Here is a 6,000-nt window from a genome sequence, read left to right on the forward strand (position 1 = left end):
TAGTATCTGGGATTTATGCAAAAGCCAGTGTGCAGAGACCACCTCAGGACATTCAACTTGATGACTAACCTCTTCAAATTGATTTCTCTCCCTCTCTGTGTGATTTTATAATCAGCTACTGCCTGCCAATGCAGGAGATGTGGGTTCGATCCCTGGGTTGGGAAGATCCCCTGGAGGAGGAAATGGCAATCCACCCCAGTATTCTTGCCTGGGAAATCCCATGGCCAGAGGAGCCTGGTGAGTTACTGTCCACGGGGTTGAAAATAGTCAGACATGACTGAAGCAACTTAACACAGCATTTGACTTCCTTGGGTCTCCGTTTCCTCACTGTGTGGGAACCCTAACTCTAAACCTTAATCCGAACCTCTGACCTTGAATCTGAAAGACCAATTTTTTCACCGCAGCAGTACTCACAATAGCCAAGACATGGAAATGTCCATTGACAGTGAATGGATAAAGAAAATGTGGTGTGTGGTGTACACACACACACACACACACACACACAATGCATTGATCAGCCATAAAAAAAAGAATGAAATAATACCATTTGCAGCAACATGGATGGACCAAGAGATCATCATACGAAGCGAAATAAGTCAGAAAGAGAAAGACAGATACCATATGTCACTTATACGTGGAATCTAAAATACAAATCAGCATATCTATGAGACAAAAACAGACTCACAGATTCAGAGAACAGATTTGTGGTTGCCAAGGAGGCAGAGATGTAGGGGAGAGAAGGAATGGGAGTCTGAGATTAGCAGAGGCAAACTATCAATATTATACAAGATAAACAACAAGGTCTGACTGTATAGCCCAGGGAACTGTATTCAAAAAGACGCTTACTCCTTGGAAGGAAAGTTATGACCAACCTAGGTAGCATATTCAAAAGCAGAGACATTACTTTGCCAACAAAGGTCCGTCTAGTCAAGGCTATGGTTTTTCCAGAGGTCATGTATGGATGTGAGAATTGGACTGTGAAGAAGGCTGAGTGACGAAGAAGTGATGCTTTTGAACTGTGGTGTTGGAGAAGACTCTTGAGAGTCCCTTGGACTGCAAGGAGATCCAACCAGTCCATTCTGAAGGAGATCAGCCCTGGGATTTCTTTGGAAGGACTGATGCTAAAGCTGAAACTGCAGTACTTTGGCCACCTCATGCGAAGAGTTGACTCATTGGAAAAGACTCTGATGCTGGGAGGGATTGGGGGCAGGAGGAGAAGGGGACGACAGAGGATGAGATGGCTGGATGGCATCACTGACTCGATGGACGTGAGTCTGAGTGAACTCCGGGAGTTGGTGATGGACAGGGAGGCCTGGCATGCTGTGATTCATGGGGTCTCAAAGAGTCGGACATGACTGAGCGACTGAACTGAATGGATGACAAAATATAATGGAAAAGAATATATATATACACACATATATGTAATTGAGTCACTTTGCTGTCCAATAGAAATTAACACAATATTGTACATCAACTATACTTCAACAAAATTTTTAAAAAGAAAATAAAATTCTGTGTTTCTGCTGCCTGGAGTCTTTGTCCTGCAAGCATCACGTCAGAGCCACGGTTCAGAAATCCTTATTTAGTGGTGGACTTTACCAGGGTTGGGAGGAAAGAGCAAAAGACTGGCAGTGACGAGGACTGCAGGGCAGATATTACAAGTGGTCAAGTGGATATGATGAGGGCCCAACCAGGTAAGTGGCTGGTCTATGGGAACAGCCAGAGGAAAGGGTTGTGAGAGACAGGAAGAATGTAGAAGTACCACAGGGAGAGATCTGAGAAGGCTTGGAAACCAAATCCAAAAGCTAGGAGCCTTCTGACCCAAAGTTCGCACTGGCAGACCCAAGTCATGAGATTGCCAGGAAAAGTTAACCATGCTGATGCATAATTTTCCCAAAAGTTTTTTTAAAAAATCTCTTTCTAAACATACACTGCTGCTGCTGCTGCTGCTGCTAAGTCGCTTCGGTCGTGTCCGACTCTGTGCGACCCCTGAAATGCATCAAATGCTCAGCTGACTGCTTAATGGAAACAGTAAGATAGTAAAGCTTGTTCGAAGAGCATTTTGAGAAACTTGCTATTTGTACACACCATGAACTTCCAGATGTTCAAGCTGGTTTTAGAAAAGGCAGAGGAACTAGAGATCAAATTGCCAACATCCACTGGATCATCGAAAAACAAGAGAGTTCCAGAAAAACATCTATTTCTGCTTTACTGACTATGCCAAAGCCTTTGACTGTGTGGATCACAATAAACTGTGGAAAATTCTGAAGGAGATGGGAATACCAGACCACCTGACCTGCCTCTTGAGAAATTTGTATGCAGGTCAGGAAGCAACAGTTAGAACTGGATGTGGAACAACAGACTGGTTCCAAATAGGAAAAGGAGTACGTCAAGGCTGTATTTTGTCACCCTGCTCATTTAACTTATATGCAGTGTACATCATGAGAAACGCTGGGCTGGAAGAAGCACAAGCTGGAACCAAGATTGGCGGGAGAAATATCAATCACCTCAAATATGCAGATGACACCACCTTTATGGCAGAAAGTGAAGAGGAACTCAAAAGCCTCTTGATGACAGTGAAAGTGGAGAGTGAAAAAGTTGGCTTAAAGCTCAACATTCAGAAAACGAAGATCATGGCATCTGGTCCCATCAATTCATGGGAAATAGATGGGGAAACAGTGGAAACAGTGTCAGACTTTATTTTGGGGGGCTCCAAAATCACTGCAGATGGTGACTGCAGCCATGAAATTAAAAGACGCTTACTCCTTGGAAGGAAAGTTATGACCAACCTAGACAGTTTATTAAAAAGCAGAGACATTACTTTGTCAACAAAGGTCCGTCTAGTCAAGGCTATGGTTTTTCCAGTGGTCATGCATGGTTGTGAGAGTTGGACTGTGAAGAAAGCTGAGCACCGAAGAATTGATGCCTTTGAACTGCGGTATTGGAGAAGACTCTTGAGAGTCCTTTAGACTACAAGGAGATCCAACCAATTCATCCAAAAGGAGATCAGTTCTGGGTGTTCATTGGAAGGACTGATGTTAAAGCTGAAACTCCAATACTTTGACCACCTCATGCGAAGAGCTGACTCATTTGAAAAGTCCCTGATGCTGGGAAAGATTGAAGGCAGGAAGAGAAGGGGACAACAGAGGATGAAATGGTTGGATGGCATCACTGACTCAATTGGTATGAGTTTGAGTAAACTCCAGGAATTGGTGATGGACAGGGAGACCTGGCGTGCTGCAGTCCATGGGGTCATAAAGGGTCAGACACGACCGAGCGACTGAACTGAACTGATAAAAGAAGGCTAGAGTCAAGTTCCTCTTGCAGATACACCACTGGCTAATGCCCTGCAAGATAATAGGAAACCATAACATTTGGAATCTTCCTTCTACTGAGGAGAAATTGTTTGCATCTCAACAGAGTAAGATCTGCAAATGGAGCAGTTACTTGACTGAGTCTGTGCCCTTAACAGCAAATAGCCAAGTCAAATGTTCATTCTCTAAATCAGTGGTTCTCAAATAGGAGTGATGTTGCCTCTCAAGGGATATTTGGCATCATCTGGAGATGATGGCTTCTGGCCACAACTCAGCCGGGGGTGAGGGTGGAGGGCAGGGGGAGGGATGACATCTAGTGAGTAGAGGCTAGTGATGCTGCTAACATCCTACCATGCAGAGGACAAATCCCATACCAAGACGTATCCTGCACAAAAGGTGAATAGCGTGAAGGTGAGAAGTCCTGCCTCGGGTAAGTAACTAACCCTTGGGTGAGCCTGTTGAAGAATGCCCCTGTGTTCATGTCATCACTGCAAGGGTATGCTGCCTACCTCTTCCTCTTATTCCTAAGTTCTAAATAATTTTTCTTAATGATAATTGTCAGCCATCTGCCTTTGAAGTAAAGTAGACTTCTCCTTTTTACAAGTATGCCATCCAAGTATTTTTAAAAGGTTCCTACTTTACCTGAAGGACATCAGAAAAATTCAGTTAAACAGAACATCCTTTGCCAGTTATTGAGCCTTTTGTCTTATTAAGATCTTACTACAGTTGCAACAAAAAATGATGAGATTTTCCCGGGGAGCATGCAAATGCCCAGAAGTTTCTTAAAAAACAAGAATATCCAACCTGCTTTCTCCCCCCAAAAATGATGATGGCTGATAGCATGGGAGAAGCTGGCAGCGGGGCAGAACCATAGTCACAGGAAGCACAACTGGGAAAAGGAAATAGAGGCTGATGACCCCTCTGCTGACCCAGCCTGAGCACATCTCTCCCACTCCTGCTCCAGACCCATCATTACAAATCTTGGCCAACTCTACTGTCTACCCAGGCACTGGGGCTGGACTTGGCAGTAACCTTAGCTTCCTCCTTGTTTCTTCCTATCTACAGGAAATCGCTCGTTCAGTAAGACATTTATGGAGCAATAATTCCCAGGCAATAAGGACAATAAGTGCAATAGTCTTCTGGCAGATTGCTAAGCCCTCAGATTCCTCCTTGATTAGCTCTCCATCCTCACCACCCTCCTTTCTTGCCTTTAAACTCTATAGCTGCAGCCTCTTATATTATTCCCCTGTCCCAATCTGGCCTCCCTTGTTTTCAGATTATCTCCCTGAAACAGCTCTGCCCATGCAACTCCCCTGCCAAAAACAAATACCTTACAATTTCCCTTTGCTTAGGGAATGGGCTCAAAAATAAAATCCAGACTCGTCCGTTCAGCATGGTTCCTTTATACTGAACGAACCTTGCTCAAAGACATGACCACTGAAGCACCATCCAGGGCACCCGGAACAGATGCAGGATTCCCCACACCCATGCCTTTCTTTGACATCCTCCTTTTTGTCAACTTCCTCATCTGCAGATATCAAGATATATCAATTAACATATCTGTCATGCCAGATAAATATTTTCTGGCCCCAAAATAAATATGCCAATGTGAGATGACAATTTGTGATCATCTACATCATGTCTGTAGATTTAATAACACATTTTATTAGATTTTTCATTAAAGAATTAATTTTTCTACTTTTAAACATTCAAAGGTAGAGTTTTTAAAAACCTAAATATGAAGAGCAAGTTTTCTAGAAAAAAGATATTCATCAGGGGAAGCAAATGATACATTCTTTTTAGAATATTTTCACAAAGAATATTTATCATTTCAATACTGCATACAAGGGAGTTCTTGGTGGGCCAAACGTAGGCCCTTATCTTGAGGAAGTTAACAGACTTCTAGAGAAAACAGGCTTGTGTTAGACCATGTTTTAGGTGATATGATAAGGTGCTTTGGAAACAAACATGTGGGTTAGGGAGGACTTGTGAGAAAGGTCACTCCTAGGCTGAGACCTAATGTTTGTTCCTATTAATTTTTTTTTCCATTTTGTTTTATAAGCAGAAGCCTTAGATACCAGGATTGTCCAGTCAAAACCTGAACCTCTTTTGGCACTTGTCACAATGTGGTAAAACAGTCAATTACTCTCTGGCCTGACACTCCACTATTTCACTCCTTTGGCCAGCCACCTTCTTACAGATAAAGCCTATTCCAGTTGAGCTATTTCAAATCCTGAAAGATGATGCTGTGGAAGTGCTGCACTCAATATGCCAGCAAATCTGGAAAATTCGGCAGTGGCCACAGGACTGGAAAAGGTCAGTTTTCATTCCAATCCCAAAGAAAGTCAATGCTAAAGAATGCTTAAACTATCGCACAATTGCACTCATCTCACACACTAGTAAAGTAATGCTCAAAATTCTCCAAGCCAGGCTTCAGCAATACGTGAACCACGAACTTCCAGATGTTCAAGCTGGTTTTAGAAAAGGCAGAGGAACTAGAGATCAAATTGCCAACATCCACTGGATCATCGAAAAAGCAAGAGTTCCAGAAAAACATCTATTTCTGCCTTACTGACTATGCCAAAGCCTTTGACTGTGTGGATCACAAGAAACTGTGGAAAATTCTGAAGGAGATGGGAATACCAGACCACCTGACCTTCCTCTTGAGAAATTTGTATGCAGGTCA

This window comes from Bos javanicus, chromosome 10 (assembly GCF_032452875.1).
Source record: "Bos javanicus breed banteng chromosome 10, ARS-OSU_banteng_1.0, whole genome shotgun sequence".
NCBI classification, from domain to species: domain Eukaryota; kingdom Metazoa; phylum Chordata; class Mammalia; order Artiodactyla; family Bovidae; genus Bos; species Bos javanicus.